At 46.5% G+C, this 18915-nt stretch overlaps 1 protein-coding gene across 2 annotated transcripts in view; it reads left to right on the forward strand.

Moving 5' to 3' along the window:
* Positions 1-16042: 16042 nt before the first annotated feature.
* zdhhc21 (zinc finger DHHC-type palmitoyltransferase 21) overlaps positions 16043-18915 on the forward strand; it is a 170940-nt gene continuing 168067 nt past the window's right edge. The window contains exon 1 of one of the 2 annotated variants that reach the window (XM_070871383.1): positions 16043-16151. The gene's annotated coding sequence lies outside the window, so the exon portion shown is untranslated. The remainder of the gene's footprint in view (positions 16152-18915) is intronic. The other variant, XM_070871373.1, reaches the window with a different exon arrangement.

Genomic DNA, 18915 nt, shown 5'->3' on the forward strand with positions numbered 1-18915 from the left:
CTAGCAACAGAAGTGGGACACCACATGAAGGGGCCGAAATTGCCACTTTCTATAAGGCCTCCGGCTGCCTGAAAGCAGCATCCACGAGTCATTGCGGGATGGCCACCGAATCTCCATGGATGGGCCGCCATTTTAATAATTGCCCTTTCTCAGGTTTGGAGCGGTGTCCGGGACCGCTCTGCCCATTTTCCCGCCACGGCGTGCATGCGCCGACCTTTCCCGACCCTTGGGAAATTGCCTCTTTCCCGGAATAGCCCCGTGGGAGTGGCTCTGCTGCCGGTCGGTGCCACTGACAGCTTGGACTGCCTCTGGACTCGAGGGGAGAAAAAGTTTCACAAACGGTAGGTGTGACCCATTTGGGGCGGGGCTCAATTTCAGCCCTGATATCTAATGGTGATGAGAAGGAGCCAATAACCTAGCAAATGAGAAGTGAAGGTTGGAGTTTGAGAAGGTGCTGTTGATAGAGGTTGGGGCAGGTTTTTGCATGAGTCCAATGTGAATGTTAGGAGGTTTGAGCTTTCAGGGTCATCAGGGAGATGAGAACGGGGACTGAGAGTTTTAAAAGTAGTGGAGATTTTGAGGTCCTGCATTATTATAAATGTGAGGGGTGACCATGTGTGAGGCTAAGGGATTTGAGGAAACAAGATGAGAGAAGTGAGGATGGCAAGGAGAGGAGGGAAGGTAGGAGAGGATGAGTCAAGCTGGTGGTTGAAATCAACAAGAACAAGAAAGGGAGTTCGAACAAGCCCAGGGAACAATAGACCAATTAGTAGCTTAAAGTCGGAGATAGGAAAGATAATGGAATCCTTGCTCAAAGATGTAATAGGAAAACATCTAGAAACTGAAAATATAATAAAGAGTAGTCAGCACGGATTCCAAAGGGAAGGTCATGCTTGACCAAACTTATTGGCATCTTTGAAGAAGTAACAGAAAAGGTAGATAAGGGTAATTCATACTATAATATATTTAGATTTCTAAAAAGCCTTTGATACTGCACAGTATCTTGAATGATAGGGGAGTCAAGGGTTATGGGGAACAGGCAGGAAAATGGAGTTGAGGCCAAGATATGATCAGCCATGATCTTATTGAATGGCGGAGCAGGCTCGAGGGGCCGTATGGCTTACTCCTGCTCCTATTTCTTATGTTCTTATATAGTAGACTCTTGATTAAGGTCAGAACATGTGGGATGAGACATTGGGCTTGGTAGTGCCCAGTTTACAGAAAATACAAGTTCCCTTAGAGTTGCAAAATAGCGTCTGTGGCGTACACACACGCTTGTGCCGTGAAGCGTGCTAGACGCAATCTTGATGCAGGCGTTAGTACGCGCACAGTGAATGTCCACCGGAAGTTTGTAGAGCAGACAGATTATAATCTCAATCAATGGGCTGTGTGGTGGTTTTTGGTGGTGTGGGTGAGTATCAGGGTAGGTTTGAGGGTGTGGAGTGGTTTTGGGGATATGGGGGAGGGGGGTCGGTGAAATGGTTTTGGTGATGTGGCTTGGATATCGGGGTAGGTTTGAAGGTGTGGGTGGTTTTGGGGGTGTGGGGTGTGTTGTGTATGTATATACCCTGTACACTCAATGTACAGTTACATTAGACCACTGAATGTATCTTCACACTGTATACTCTATGCCTGTACCACCTGCAACTGGTAGAGACCTAGGGGTCACCTGCACACTGCAGGTAACCAAGTATAAAAGGGAGCTCACCTTACTGTCTACTCATTCAGGAGCTGCAATAAATGGATGAAAGTCACAACAGTTCAAGTGCAATACCTTACCTCTTGGAGTCATTACTAGAGTGCTTGCAGACACAATAACTGGCGACGAGATTACGAATTTCCATGCGAAAAATAGCTAATCTTGGCAACTTTCAACAATTCGCTGATTGGGAAGATTGGGGTGCCTTTATGGAAAGGCTCGAACACTACTTCATCGCGAATGACCCGGCTGGAGACACATCGACCTTGCTGGCTGATAAGCACAGAGCTATCCTGCCATTTATGGCCTTGTCAGGGACTTGCTAGCCCCCCGAGAAGACGACAACCAAAACGTACGCGGAGCTCGTAATGATCATATAGAAACAGCTGAAGCCTAAAGAGAGCATCCTCACAGCCAGACACCGGTTCTACACACAACGGCGGCCCGAAGGCCAAGAAATCGCAAAATATGCTGCAGACCTGAGAAGATTGGCTGCACCGTGTGATTTTGGCGACCACCTCACCGAAGCACTAAGGGACATCTTTGTTATTGGAATCGGCCACGAGGGCCTCCTCCACAGGCTGCTCTCTGCGGTCACCCTGCAGAAGGCAATTAACATTAGCCAGGCATTCATGGCCTCGACCTGCGATTCCAAGAGGATGATGACTCACCCCAGGACTCTAACCCGGCAAGTACCGTGAACCGACTGGTACCTTTTAGAGGCAAGACTGCTACCCTGAGTCCTGCAACCCTGAGTCCACCACATGGGGCCAACTGGCCAGCCCCATGCTGACGCTGTGGAGGAAATCACAGGGCACACCAGTGCCGCTACAAAGACTATACTTGCAAAGGTTGTAAAACTAAAGGCCATCTCCAGCGAATGTATAAAAGAAATTTTATTCACCAAGTCGCTGAAGAGTTGTCCGATCACCCGGGCTCCAGTGCTGATGAAGACGAAGAGAGTGTCCAGGAGGCAGCTCAGCCCCAGGAAGAGGTGTACGGAGTGTTTACCTGCTCCACCAAGAGTTCTCCGTTGAAAATAGAAGTCAAAATCAACGGTGTTCCAGTCTCGATGGAGGTCGACACAGGCGGCCTTCGAGAAACTCTGGGACAATCCCGTCGAATGACCTAAAATGCTACCAATCCAGGCGAAGCTGCTCACTTACACAAACGACACCATCCCAGTCGTTGGTAGCGTGGATGTCCAGGTGTCCTATGGCGGCGCGATGCACAAGCTATCTTTGTGGATCGTTGCTGGTGATGGTCCAAGGCTGCTAGGAAGAAGATGGATGAAACACATCCAAAACTGTTGGAGCTGGGAACGCCTCCAGGCCCCGACCTCATCCTATGCGGTCCCAAATCTGGATCCATCACAGCACCTGAAGATCCTACCGTCCAACTCGACTGCGCGGCGACAACACAGACTGTACTACCCAACGGCGAGATGATCCAACCCAAACGACCAGACCTCACCTTTTGGGCTCCAGTAGCAGGACTTTGAAGGAAGAAGATTGGCGCAGAAGGTAAATTCCCGGCTTCCGTGGCAGAACCTGGGGAGAAAAGGATCACCGCAGCCTACCTTGTGGAGAGAGAGAAGATGGCGTCCGCACCACGAGGTGAAGCGCCTGAAATCAAGATGGCCGCGACCAGACCACAAGGGGCAGCATTGAGGGAGCAATATGTGATGATGAGCAGCGAACCGGATTGGGGTAAAGATTGCAAGGCCCTCTTAAAGGAGACCGGCAACCCAGCACAATTAAAGGGACAGTTCCACTCTTTGTACAGCAATGCCGGTAGGATACATGGAAAAGATGTAATTGACAAATCGAAGATGTAATTGACAAATGTGAATTTGTAAAGACAACTAACAATGTCGAGTCGGGTGTTTGCGGGCGGAGTCAATGTATCATGAATGTAAATGATGGAACAATGTCTGATGCCGGGTTCTACATGTACGCCGACAAAACCAAGGGCAACCTCCCGCGGGAAGCACCCAGGTCCAGCGGGCTACCCGATCATGTAGACTGCGCCTTCGGGACCAATGTGATGCCCCAGGGACTGTGGCCACACACAGAGGGAGCATACCAGCTGCAAGGCCAGTGCTCAGCGGACAGCACAGGCACCACTACTGGCACCCTGCCCCAGATCGGCCCTACCTCTCTGGCCACCAGGCCCAGTACCGGGAGCAAGAGGCTAGCACCCTCCAGCCCTCCTGACAGGACTTGGGATGACCAGGCTCCCACTACCGCTGAAGGGCAGCAGGAGACACTGCAGCCTTCAAAGGAGGACAGGGAGGCCACACATTCCTGTGGCTCTGCCCACCACTAGGCAACGGCAAAGGCCCTAAGACTCAGCCAGGGAGGAACCGAGCCCAGCCAGCTGGCAGGGGGCACAGCGCCGCCATCAGACAACCTGGACACAGTCCAGTTACTCTGGAACTAGCGTCCTCACCCACCTGCACCTACACCCCAGGGACAAGACTGCAATACCATTTATGTATCTGCAAAATGTACTTGTTTCACTACCGCTAAACCCAAACAGTGATGTAACTAATCCTATTTTTTATTCACTGTACATGTATGCAAATGCAGGTGTTGAGCCACACATATGATCTATGTATGGGGGCGGGGGGGGTGGAATGGATGTATGTAGCCATGGACACACATATGGATCACACCCAGAACCCACCTAAGCCCCACTGCAACCTCCAACCATCCACTGCTGACAATTTCCCAATGTCGTGGCAATAAGGACTTGGGGGATCTACAGGGAGAGAGCCATTACCAAGCACAGACAAAGTGCAAGGGCTTTGGGCGCTCAAGTCGAGGGCCAGAGCACAGAGTGCAAAGGCCAGTGGCACAAGACTTAGGGGGGAGTGATGTTGTGTATATATATATATCCTGTACACTTAATGTACAGTTACGTAAGACCATTGAATGTATTTTCACACTGTATACACTATGCCTGTACCACCAGAGGGTGCAACTGGTGGAGACCTAGAGGTTGCCTGCACACTGCAGGTAACCAGGTATAAAAGGGAGTTCACCTTACTGTACCCTCATTCAGGAGCTGCAATAAATGGACTATGGTCACAACAGTTCAAGTGGAGTCGTTACTGGAGTGCTTGTAGACACAATAGGGTAGCTATGGAGTCTCTATCTTTCTCTCTCTCTCTCACTGTCTCTCCCTGTCTTCCTCTCTCCCTTTCTCTCTGTCTCTCTCTGTCTTCCTGCCTTTCTATCTCTTTCTCTCTTTGTCTCACTCTCTATCTTTCATTTTCTCTATCTGTTGCTCTCTCAGCTTTTCTCTGTCTATCTTTCATTCTCTCTGTCTGTCTCTCTCTCTGCCTCTCCCTCTCTCTGTCTGGTATGGGTAAGATTGGGAACCCATTCCCTGGGGTTCTTTGGCCATGAACTTGCGCCAAAACAATTCAGTGACATCTCCGTACCCTAGTGTACCTGGACAAGGTGCCGCTTTCCACTCAGTAATAGTTTACCAGCATTGCCAACTCTCGCGCTATCATTACGAGACATGCGGTTTTAATGAAAATTTATCCCAACTCGCGAAAGATGGTGATAACGGGTAGGATTTTTAAAAAGTTTTTTATAAAGCATTTTCAGATGCAGTAATATAAGAGCTGTGACTGTTAGAGATTAAATAAAGTCACTAATGAGGTTTATAAACCAAATAATAGAAACTTGTTATTTCTTACCAAATCTCATGATTATTAAGAATTTGTCCCATGATTTATGATAGGATTGGCATTACTGGGGCCATCACAGCCAAGCTTGTCCACATATGCACTTTGTAGCAGGAATCACAGGAAAGGAATCGGGAGCCGAACAATGTCCGATTTTTATCCTCCCTAGCTCAGGGACCATGAGGTGTATTATAGCTTTCTCCCGCTTACCTGGCTGAGCTCAGTATATTTAGGTTGGTACTCATTTTTGGAATAGATTTTTTGACAGATACATATTTGAAGCTTTATTTTCCAGCAGCCAGTGAAAGTTGTTTGCAGATCGTTATGACAAAAACCTCAGCTTTGCTACTCTGTAGGTGGCCGACGTTGCCAGAAGGAATTATTTATATTGCTTTCCAGCATTCTTTCCTCGGAAAACATCTCATTACTGCGTCCTTGCTCCTCCAGGAGTAATGACACCTCGTTTACCTTAAGGTCCTGCAAAAATCTGGGCTGCAGCTGGCAATAGCAAAGCGAGCTCGGCATGTCTCAACATTTTTATTTACTTTTGCTTTCCTCTCCCCTTGGTGTCCATTCAAAACATCTGTCCTGTTTGCTGTTTGCTCTCCCTGATCGTTATGGATTAGTTTTGCACTCTTTATTTCCCTCTCACTCTTACATTTTCTTTCTATCTTTAACAATGTATTTGTATTTACTTCTCTTAGATTGCGCCTTGTTGCTCGCCCAAGAACTCTGCATATTAAATGTTTCATATACTTTGAAGAAGAATTGAACATATTTACCAAGTACAATGAGGATAAAGGAGAGAAATACCAGGAAAACCCAGAGCTTGTGCAGACAGGAAAACAAATAAAATGGTCACTAAAATGGTCTGTGTCCAATTTAGAATATTTCCAGACATTTTTCAAGAGAGCAGAAATCGAAAACGGTCCAAGATCCGGGTTTTCAGAATCTGGACACTGGTCCGATCCATGGCAAGAAACTGTAAAATGTTTTGAAATCCGACCTCCCCCCGCCTCAGCCCCCCCGCCTCAGCCCCCCCGCCTCGGTTGTCCGTCCTCCCCCTGCCTCGGCCCCCCCCACCTCGGTCGCTCGTCCTCCCCCCCGCCTCGGCCCGACCTCCGGCCACCCAACCTCCCCTGGCCTCCACCCAACTTCCCCCCCCCGCCTCGGCCGACCTCGACCCGACCTCCAGCCGCCCGTCCTCCCCCCGCCTCAGCCCAACCCGACCACCAGCCACCCAACCTCCCCTGGCCTTGGCCCGACCTCCCCCGACCTCCAGCGGCCTGACCCCCACCTCCCCCCCCCCCGCCACCCTGGCGGCGTGATCGAGCCCCCAACCTCCAGAGGCCCAAACGACTTCCCCCGACCTCTGGCGGCCAGACCGACTCTCCCCGACCTTCGGCGGCCTGAGCGACTCCCCCCCAACCTCCAGCGGCCCGACTGACCCCCTCCCCTACCTATCTCGATCCAGGCAAAGACGTTCCAAAATCTGGAAATACCCAGAATCTGGAACAGCCTCGGTCTTGAGGTTTCCAGATTTCGGACATCACAGCTGTATTTGCTTCATTGTTTCTTTGCTTAAGAATTCATAGCAAATCATTGCTATTAAGAACTAGTTGGTTTATTAGCAAAGGTTTAATAATCACACTACACATTACCAGTTCATCCACCAGGCTCACAACCACCTGCCTCATCATGGGTCCCCTGAACCCAACTGGCTGGGGTTTTATTGAGTCTTGTGAATATCACGTGACTGGATAAGCCACTCCCAACTCAACAGCTCTACAACTATTTTAAAATAAACAGATAAAACCGAGTGCCTCTTTTCGAACCCACAAATTACCAGATAAAACTTTAAAGGAAACTTTAACAGATCAAATTAAAATTTTGTTGCTGGGGGTGATGATGCACTCCAATTCCTCTGGTGCCAACCTCTTGCGGAAGGCCGCAAACATACCGGTGCACACCGCGTGCTCCATTTCCAATGACACCCTGGCGCGAACGTAGCCATGAAAGAGAGGCAGGCAGTCGGGCTGAACGATCCACTCGACTGCCCTCTGATTGGACTTGTTAATGGCCACATCACCCAAACATATTGCAGGATGCTCACTGACACACTTCCCTCTTTCTTGCAGAAGGAGGCAGGAGAAATTAACCGGAGAGGGACAAGCGCAGCTGAAGCACTTTTATCATTTTTTTACATGCAGAAAGAAGTTCAACTTTAAGAGCTGACGACAGCCATTTCTGGATTCCTTTTAATATTTTTTTTCAGTAGACAGTTGAACTCGAAGGGTTAAAGACAGCCTATTTTTAAATGACTTTTTTTTCCACTTTAGAAGGCTGTTCCCCTTTAAGGGATCGACACTGCTTTTTAAAATGACAGCCTTGCTTAAAGACAATGCTGCCTCACTCCAGTAACATCACGACCACGCTACATTGGGCTGCCTAATGAGATTGCCGCCCGTAATAACATGCACACTGCAGGTTTTCCACTACATTCATTTAAATCAGCAGGCAGAATACTTTTAGCCTGCGGTGGCACCGGCCATTTCCCGGCCTATTTGGATTTCTAGGCCAATAACTTTAAACATTACAGGTTTGTGACTATCATTCTCAGGGATCCCGTTTTAATCTGGTGGTTGGATGATATAGGCAGGAGCAGACTGGCTTCCCTGAAAGGCGTGGGATTCTTTGGGAATCTCATGGAAAACATGGGAAGGTGCAGATTATACAACGCTATAGAAGCATTCACTGCCGCACTCAGGAAATCTCCCAATTTCCTTTATGGCCAGTACGCCACTGGATACCGGAAACCTAAATCGGTCAATGCTAAAATCGTTGGCTGTGATAAAAAGGTATTGGCTTTAAATACATTAATAAGAACATAAGAACATAAGAAATAGGAGCAGGAGTAGGTCATATGGCCCCTCGAGCCTGCTCCGCCATTCAATAAGATCATAGCTGATCTGATCATGGATTCAGCTCCACTTCCCCGCCCGCTCCCCATAACCCCTTAACCCTTTATCGTTTTAGAAACTGTCTATTTCTGTCTTAAATTTATTCAATGTCCCACTTTCCACAGCTCTCTGAGGCAGCGAATTCCACAGATTTGCAACCCTCTGAGAGAAGAAATTTCTCCTCATCTCTGTTCTAAATGGGGGGCCCTTTTTCTAAGATCGTGCCCTCTAGATCTAGTCTCTCCCATCAGTGGAAACATTCTCTCTGCATCCACCTTGTCAAACTCCCTCATAATCTTATACGTTTCGTTAAGTTCACCTCTCATTCTTCTGAATTCCAATGAGTAGAGGCCCAACCTACTCAACCTTTCCTCGTAAGTCAACCCCCTCATCCCCGGAATAAACTGAGTGAACCTTCTCTGAGCTGCCTCCAAAGCAAGTATATCCTTTTGTAAATATGGAAACCAAAACTGCACACAGTATTCCAGGTGTGGCCTCACCAATATCTTATATAGCTGTCGTAAGACTTCTCTGCTTTTATACTCCATCCCCTTTGTAATAAAGGCCAAGATACCATTGGCCTTCCTGATCACTTGCTGTACCTGCATACTATCCTTTGTGTTTCATGCATAAGTACCCCCAGGTCCCGCTGTAGTGTGGCACTTTGCAATCTTTCTCCATTTAAATAATAACTTGCTCTTTGATTTTTTCTGCCAAAGTGCATGACCTCACACTTTCCAACATTATACTCCATCTGCCAAATTTTAGCCCACTCATTCAGCCTGTCTATGTCCTTTTGCAGATTTTTTGTGTCCTCCTCACCCATTGCTTTTCCTCGCATCTTTGTATCATCAGCAAACTTGGCTATGTTACACTCAGTCCCTTCTTCCAAGTCATTAATATAGATTATAAATAGTTGGGGTCCCAGCACTGATCTCTGCAGCACCCCACTAGTTATTGATTTCCAACCAGAGAATGAACCATTTATCCTGACTCTCTGTTTGCTGTTAGTTAGCCAATCCTCTATCCATGCTAATATATTACCCCAACCCCTGAACTTTTATCTTGTGCAGTAACCTTTTATGTGGCACCTTGTCACATGTCTTCTGGAAGTCCAAATACACCACATCCACTGATTCCCCTTTATCCACCCTGTTCGTTACATCCTCAAAGAATTCCAGCAAGTTTGTCAAATATGACTTCCCCTTCATAAATCCATGCTGACTCTGCCTGACCGAATTTTGCTTTTCCAAATGTCCTGCTACTGCTTCTTTAATAATGGACTCCAACATTTTCCCAACCACAGATGTTAGGCTAACTGGTCTATAGTTTCCTGCTTTTTGTCTGCTTCCTTTTTTACATAGGGGGCGTTACATTATGCAGTTTTCCAATCTGCTGAGACCGCCAAAGAATCCAGGGAATTTTGGTAAATTATAACCAATGCATCCACAATCCCTGCCGCTACTTCTCTTTAGACCCTAGGATGCAAGCCATCAGGTCCAAGGGATTTATCCACCTTTAGTCTCATTATCTTACTGAGTACCACCTCCTTAGTGATTGTGATTGTGTTAAGTTCCTCCCCCTCTATAGCCCCAAGACTATCCACTGTCAGAATAAAGACTGATATCAAATATTTGTTCAGAGTTTCTGCCATCTCCATGTTCCCCATTACTAATTCCCCGGTCTCGTCCTCCAAGCGACCAACATTTATTTTAGCTACCCTTTTCCTTTTTATATTCCTATAGAAACTCTTGCTATCTGTTTTTATATTTTGTGCTAGTTTACTTTCATAGTCTATCTTCCTTTTCTTAATCATTTTTTTAGTCGTTCTTTGATGGCTTTTAAAAGTTTCCTAGTCTTCTGTCCTCCCACTTGTTTTGGCCACTTTGTATGCCCTTGTTTTTAATTGGATACCATCCTTTATTTCTTTAGTTAGCCACGGATGGCTATCTTTTCTCTTACATCCTTTCCTCCTCACTGGAACATATTTTTCTTGAGAATTGTGAAATATCTCCTCAAATGTACACCACTGTTCATCAACCGTCCTACACTTTAATCTATTTTCCAGTCCACTTTACCCAACTCTGCCCTCATACCTTCATAGGCTCCTTCATTTAAGCTTAGTACACTAGTTAGAGATCCAACTGTCTCACCCTCCATCTGAATTTGAAATTCGATCATGCTATGATCACTCATTCTGAGGGGATCCTTTACTAGGAGATTATTTATTAATCCTGTTTCATTACACAGGACCAGATCTAAGATAGCCTGCCCCCTGGTTGGTTCCGTTACGTACTGCTCAAGGAACCCATCCCTTACGCACTCTACGAACTCCTCCTCAAGGCTACCCTGACCAATTTGATTTGTCTAATCAATATGGAGGTTAAAATCATCCATGATTATTGTTGTTCCCTTTTTACAAGCCCCTACTATTTCCCAGTTTATACACCGACCAACAGAGTTGCTACTGTTAGGGGGCCTATAGACTACACCCACCAGTGACTTTTTCCCTTTATTATTCCTTATCTCCACCCAAACTGTTTCAACACCCTTATCATTTGAGCCAATATTAGTGATATGATCTTTTATCAATAGAGCTACCCCACCTCTTTTTCCTTTCTATCTGTCCTTCCGGATTGTCAAGTATCCCTGAATATTTACTTCCCAGTCCTGGTCACCACGTCTCTGCAATGGCTATCAGATCATACCCATTTGTCTCAATTTGTGCTGTCAACTCATCTATCTTGTTACAAATGCTATGTGCATTTAGACAAAGTGCCTTTAAGTTTGTTTTTTTACCCTTTTTTCCTGCTTGTTTCCTCTCTCCTTCAAACTCACTTTTTTTATTTTTGTTTTCTAATTCCAGCTTTACTCCCCTCCCTACTGGATCTAGTTTCAGGTTCCCATCCCCCTGCCAAGCTAGTTTAAATCCTCCCCAAAAGCACTAACACACCCCCCTGCGCGAGGGTATTGGTCCCGGCTCTGTTGAGGTGCAACCCGGCCAGCTTGTTGAGGTCCCACCTCCCCCAGAAGTGGTCCCAATGTCTCAGGAAACTAAAGCCCTCTCTCCAACCACATATTCATCTGCTCTATCCTCCTATTTCTGTACTCACTAGCTCGTGGCACTGGGAGTAATCTGGAGATTACTACCTTTGAGGTCCTGCTTTTTAATCTCTCTCCTAGCTCCCTAAACTCTGCCTGCAGGACCTCATCCCTCTTTCTACCTATGTCATTGGTACCAATGTGGACCATGACCTTTAGCTGTTCACCCTCTCCCCCCAGAATGCCCTGCAGCCACTCAGTGACATCCTTGATCCTGGCACTAGGGAGGCAACATACCATCCTGGAGTCACGTCTGTGGCTGCAGAAACGCCTGTCTGCTCCCCTGACTATTAAATCCCCTACCACTATAGCTTTTCCATTCATCTTCCTCCCCCCTGTGCAGCTGAGCCACCCGTGGTGTCATGGGCTTGGCTCTGGCTGCACTCCCCAGAGCCACCATCACCCCCACTGGTACTCAGAACAGAGTACCAGTTGGAGAGCAAGATGGACTCAATGGACTCCTGCACTACTTGTCTAGTCCTCCTCTTCTGTCTGGCGGTCACCAACTCCCTCTCTGCCTGCACACTTTTAAGCTGTGGGGTAACCACCTCCAGAAACGTCATCAAATAAATCAGATTTTGCTCATTTTCTGCATTAATCTTTTCACATAATATTAATCTGTATAACGTTGTTAAAAGGGATGGTGAAAGCAAAATAAATAAGCTTTGTTCAAAGTATTCCCCCATTTTATAGAAAAAAATATACTCAAAAGAATTTTGTTTATATTTTTGTAAATACATCAGGGGAGAAATTTGGTGGCGCCCTGTTTGGGATGTTACTTTTGAAATTTAGAAATTTTAGCGCCAGGCGCAAATGATTCTGAATTTGTACTAAATTGGGGGTTAGCGCCCCAGGAAGGAAGTGGAGCACTAAATCAAGCACTAATTACCTCAGTAGAACACTGCAGGGGCACTACCAGTAGAGTGATAATGAATTTCATGTGCAATGCATTGAGCAATGATCCTTCACACTGGCTCATTCCAGCTCTTAAAGGGAAGGTTGTATCATTGTGCAGTTGCTCATTTCCAGCATTGGTGGGTCTGAAGGCAACGTGCGAGCAAGTGAATCCCCTGATGGCAATGGCTGATCCCACTTCCAGCGAGCGAGCTCGTCATTTCACAGATGTGACATTGGAGGCTGGAGGGGAGCGAAAGAGGGCAGTGCTGTTCCTGGCCACTGGCAGTAGGCCATTGCCCCAGGTCTTCAGGGCAACATGGAGGGAAATGGCACAGGAGGTCTCTGCCAGTAGTGTGGTTGTCCGTAGACTGACACAGTGCTGGAAGAAATTCAAGATGAATACTTCAACAGGTTCTGCACAAACCACCACACCCCCACCACTCACCCACCAAACATCTGCACCTACTCAAACTCACATCCAAATCTCACGGTTTGCCTATAATTACAGCTATTCAACTGTGGCATTCACATCTCCCAAACACATAGCTGGACTCTGACTCAAATACGATTGTTTCTCTTGCAGGCCAATAATGGCCCACAATAGGAGGGAGCAGCAGAGAACAGGCGGGGGTATTGCGCAGCTCCAGCAGCTTGCAGACCTGGAGGAACGAGTGCTGCGACTCACTGATCTTATTGCACCCAGTCGTAAACCCATTTGCACCCCATTATCGCCGCCCAGAGGCATTAACGGGAGGTGCATCAGAGCCCAATATCCCCCCTCCCCAATTAACGTCATAGTCCCATTGAATTCCTTGAAAATAGATCATAGGAACAGGAGTAGGCCATTTAGCCCCTCAAGCCTGCTCCACCTCTAAATGAGCTCATGGCTGATCTGTTACCTAACTCCATGTACCCGCCTTTGGCCCATATCCCTTAATACCTTTGGTTACCAAAAATCTATCAATCTCCGATTTACAATTAACAATTGATCTAGCATCAATTGCCGTTTGCAGAAGAGAGTTCCAAATTTCTACAAACCTTTATGTGTAGAAGTGTTTCCTAACTTTACTCCTGAAAGGTCTGGCTCTAAATTTTAGATTATATCCCCCAGTCCTAGATTCCCCAGCCTGTGGAAATAGTTTCTCGCTATCTACCCTATCAGTTCCATTTAATATCTGGAAAACTTCGATCGTATCACCCCTTAACGGTCGAAACTCCAGGAAATACGCTAGTTTAATGTCTCCTCGTAATTTAACCCTTGGAGTCCGGGTATCATTCTGGTAAACCTACACTGCACTCGCTCCAAAGATTGTATCATCTGGGGTGCAAGAGTGGCTATACCAAATACATTCAGGTCCAAATTATTAAGAAATTTTCATGATCAGCACCTGGGAATGTGCTTGACCAAGAATTTTGCAGGCAATTACTCATGGTGGCCAGGTCTAGATAAAGATATAGAGTACATCGTGAGTCAGTGTACGACATGTCAATCGGTAAGCAAGAAACCACCTTCTTACCATTACAGCCATGGAAATGGCCTCCCAGGGTGTGGCAAAGGTTACATATAGATTTTGCTGCGCTTGAAGGACAGCAATTGTTCATTGTGATTGATAGCCATTCGAAATGGGTAGAGGTGTTTCCAATGTGGAAAATGACAACTTGAGAAGATTATTTTCTTCATATGGCCTCCCAGAAGAAATTGTGTCTGATAATGGACCACAATTTTGTTCAGAAGAATTTGCACAGTTCACGAGCAAAAATGGTGTGAAACATATCAAGGTTCCACTGTAGCATTCTGCTTGGATCCAAATCCAAAGAAACGACAGTTGTCATTGGACCCCAAATTGGCTAATTTTCTAATTATGTATCATAATACTCCTTATACAACTACTGGTAGAACACTAGCAGAGTTGTTTCTCAAATGACAGCCACGAACCAGATTCTCATTGTTAAAACCAAACTTGGCACAGTCCGTAGAAGAGAAACAATTAAGACAGAAAAAGAATCATGATAGAGGTAGAGTAAAAGAGAGAAGTGTGAAATTAAATCAGAAGGTGAGAGTGAAGAACCATCACCATAAATGTTTAAAGTGGTTACCAGGGAGAGTGGTGAAGATATGTGGTCCTCATACATATTTGGTCAAGATGTTTCACCATGGACAGGTTAGGTTTGTTCACATTGATCATATTTTACCTACAGATGTGGAAGGAGTTGAAGGTTGGAATGATTCGAATTATTTCTGACTCATCAGATAGTTTTGATACAAGTAGAGTACCAGTAGCATATCCTACATCAAATGTACTGGAAACAAGGCCAAGAGATTTAAGTCTGAGTCCGAGTCAGGCAGACAAACAGTCTGAAGTTGTAGCGAGTTCAAATGTAAATCAAGGGCATCACTTGGAGGAAAACTTTCCTCAGCCTAGAACGAGTCTAAGTTCGACACCATGTTTGGAATGTTCTGTTTGAGAGCGAAGGTATCCTCTTCGAAACAGATAACCAGTGGTTAAGCTTGATTTATAAATATGCCAAAATAAGTCCATATCCTTTGTTATGTATAACCATGCAAGTTATGTATGATGATTGTTGTTCTAATTCATTCTTCATTAAGGAGGGAGAAGTGCAATATATATAGCTCCCCAATGTGGACTACTGTAGTAATGCAGCCATTGCTATTTTCAACAATAAAGAGAGAACAGGTTACCTGACAGGTTCCTGAAGTTGTCAGCCATCTTAGAGCCTGTGTGTTTGTGAGGTCCTACCGAAGATATAACAGCTGTCTTTAAGTGGCATCAGAAATGCCTGATTTCCGGCCTCCCAAAGAGGTGTGCAGCCAATGAATAGTGCGGATAGCACAGGCGGTACACCCGAGTCAAGATAATGAGCATGCAACATGAATATTGTGTGCTGCCTTGGACAGTGCGAACAGTTTGCACCTGTTTTGGGCGTGATTGACTTTCTAGGCCTATGTCTTTGTGCAGTCTAGCTTTAATCAGTCTTTTGAGTCTCAAATGTCAATGGCATAAAGACATAACCAAAACACTTTAATACTGCCTTCAGCTACAATAAACGCCCAGTGGGCAGACTGAAATTGCAAATGTTGTTTTGTAAGGCGCAATGCCTGGTGTCCAGGCTCCGAGTTGCGGGGTAGATCTTGACTTAGTGTAAAACAACTACATTTATTTTTTGGAAGTCAATGGAAATAAAATTCGTGAGATGTAAAAGCAGCTGTCACTCGTTTTACACCATGACAGGAAGTCCAGATCCAACCCCTCCCCGCGTGTGTGCCCATGTCATTTAATTTTAATGACGATTGATCTTTGTCGAAGAATATTAGCGGTTTCGGAAACATTGGCAAATCCTGAGAGGCATTGCTACCACCCACCTCCGGGGCTCCACCCTCTCCATGTTTCTTCACAAATATATATATGTGTGTGTGTGTGCGCATAGTGTGATGATACAGCAGTCACTTCGCCAGGCTCACACTTTTCTTTTCCTTCGAACTAAAGGAATAAGTGCAGTATGTTGGCTGTTTAATTTTCAAGCCTTAGTTTGAACAAAAAACAAGCTGTGTGTGTGTGTGTGTGTGTGTGTGGGGATTGGGGCCAGGCTCGTGCCGGCGCTGGAGAACAGCGAGCGGCTGCGCCTCCTGCCGGGCTGGTGCTGGTGCTGTGCCGGGCAGGGCGGCCGACGGGGGACCCTTGGATCGCAGGTGGCTTTGCTGGGAGCTGGCGTCCCGGAAGCGGTGAGGGTTGGTGTCTTGTGGCAGTGATGCGGAGCCGGGGAGAGTGAAGAGGTGAGTGGGGGAGGTGGTCCAGGTACAGCTGGGGGGTAGGGGCAGCTCTGTTACTTTGTGCCGCGGGTCTGAGAGCCGTGGCGATGGAAGGCGGCGACACTGCTTTAGAGCGCGAGTCTGTCACTCGGCGATCGGAGCGGGGCCGATCCCATTGACACATTTCCCCTGTTCTTAATTCACACACTCCCAGCGCAACACTCGCCTCTCGCCGCCTCTTGTACTCAGCTGTGGCTCACTGGCTCGCACTCTCGCCTCCATGTCAGAAGGCTGTGGGTTCATAGTCCCACTCCAGTGATTGAGCACCAAAATCTAGGCTGACATTCCAGTGCACTGCTGAGGGGGTGCTGCACTGTCAGATGAGGAAGCATGTTGGGGAAGTCCAGAACCAAGGGTCACAGTCTAAGGATAAGGGGTAAGCCATTTAGGACCGAGATGAGGAGAAACTTCTTCACCCAGAGAGTGGTGAACCTGTGGAATTCTCTAGCACAGAAAGTTGTTGAGGCCAATTCACTAAATATATTCAAAAAGGAGTTAGATGTAGTCCTTACTACTAGGGGGATCAAGGGGTATGGCGAGAAAGCAGGAATGGGGTACTGAAGTTGCATGTTCAGCCATGAACTCATTGAATGGCGGTGCAGGCTCGAAGGGCCGAATGGCCTACTCCTGCACCTATTTTCTATGTCTATGTTTCTATGAGATGTTAATCCAAGTCTACTCTCTCAGGTGAATGTAAAAGATACCATGGCACTTTTTCGACAAAGGGCAGGGGAGGCATCCTGGCCAATATTTATCCCTCAATCGACATAACAAAAACAGATTATCTAGTTATTATTACATTGTGGTTTGTGGGACCTTACTGTGTGCAAATTGGATGCTGCATTTCCCACATTACAACAGTGGCTACACTCCAAAAAATACTTAATTGGCTGTAAAGCACTTTGGGACGTCCGGTGGTCACGAAAGGCGTCATATAAATGCAAGTTTTTCTTTCTTGCCGTGGTCGGTGACGATGAACGCACAGTCACGACAGTCAGAAGCAGCAAATATTGCACTGACCTGGAGTGACTGTGATCATAGGCAGTGCCTCGAAATTGAGGAAGACTTGTTTCCACTCTAAAAGTGAGTTCTTAGGTGACTGAACAGTCCAATACAGGAATTACAGTCTCTGTCACAGGTGGGACAGACAGTCGCTAGTGAGAAGGAGGAATTGAAGGATATCCTAATCAGGCAGGAAATTGTGTTGGGGAAATTGATGGGATTGAAGGCCGATAAATCTCCGGGGCTTGATTGTTTCCATCCCAGAGTACTTAAGGAAGTGGCCCTAGAAATAATGGATGCATTGGTGATCATTTTCCAACAGTCTATCGACTCTGGATCAGTTCCTATGGACTGGAGGGAAGCTAATGTAACACCACTTTAAAAAAAAAAGGGAGGGAGAGAGAAAGCGGGTAATTATAGACCGGTTAGCCTGACATCAGTAGTGGGAAAAATGTTGGAATCAATTATTAAGGATGAAATAGCAGCGCATTTGGAAAGCAGTGACAGGATCGGTCCAAGTCAGCATGGATTTATGAAAGGGAAATCATGCTTGACAAATCTTCAGGAATTTTTTGAGGATGTAACTAGTAGAGTGGACAAGGGAGAACCAGTGGATGTGGTGGATTTGGACTTTCAAAAGGCCTTTGACAAGGTCCCACATAAGAGATTGGTGTGCAAAATCAAAGCACATGGTATTGGGGGTAATGTACTGGCGTGGATAGAGAATTGGTTGGCAGACAAGAAGCAGAGAGTCAGGATAAACGGGTCCTTTTCGGAATGGGAGGCAGTGACTAGTGGAGTGCCGCAGGGCTCAGTGCTGGGACCCCAGCTCTTTACAATATACATCAATGATTTGGATGAAGGAATTGAGTGTGATATCTCCAAGTTTGCAGATGACATGAAACTGGGTGGCGGTGTGAGCTGTGAGGAGGATGCTAAGAGGCTGCAGGGTGACTTGGACAGGTTAGGTGAGTGGGCAAATGCATGGCAGATGCAATATAATGTGGATAAATGTGAGATTATCCACTTTGGTGGCAAAAACATGAAGGCAGAATATTATTTGAATGGCGACAGATTAGGAAAAGGGGAGGTGCAACGAGACCTGGGTGTCATGGTTCATCAGTCACTGAAATTTGGCATGCAGGTACAGCAGGCGGTGAAGAAGGCAAATGGCATGTTGGCGTTCATAGCTAGGGGATTTGAGTATAGGAGCAGGGAGGTCTTACTGCAATTGTACAGGGCCTTGGTGAGGCCTCACCTGGAATATTGTGTTCAGTTTTGGTCTCCTAATCTGAGGAAGGAAGTTCTTGCTATTGAGAGAGTGCAGCGAAGGTTCACCAGACTGATTCCCGGGATGGCTGAACTGACATATGAGGAGAGACTAGATCAACTGGGCCTTTATACACTGGAGTTTAGAAGGATGAGAGGAGATTTCATAGAAATGTATAAGATTCTGATCGGATGGGACAGGTTAGATGTGGGAAGAATGTCCCCGAAGTTGGGGAAATCCAGAACCAGGGGATACAGTCTTAGGTTAAGGGGTAGGCCATTTAGGACTGAGATGAGGAGAAACTTCTTCACTCAGAGTTGTTAACCTGTGGAATTCCCTGCCGCAGAGAGTTGTTCATGCCAGTTCATTGGATGTATTCAAGAGGGAGTTAGATATGGCCCTTACAGCTAAAGGGATCAAGGGGTATGGAGAGAAAGCGGGAAAGGGGTACTGAGG

The sequence above is a fragment of the Pristiophorus japonicus genome, chromosome 1 (genome assembly GCF_044704955.1).
Source record: "Pristiophorus japonicus isolate sPriJap1 chromosome 1, sPriJap1.hap1, whole genome shotgun sequence".
NCBI classification, from domain to species: domain Eukaryota; kingdom Metazoa; phylum Chordata; class Chondrichthyes; family Pristiophoridae; genus Pristiophorus; species Pristiophorus japonicus.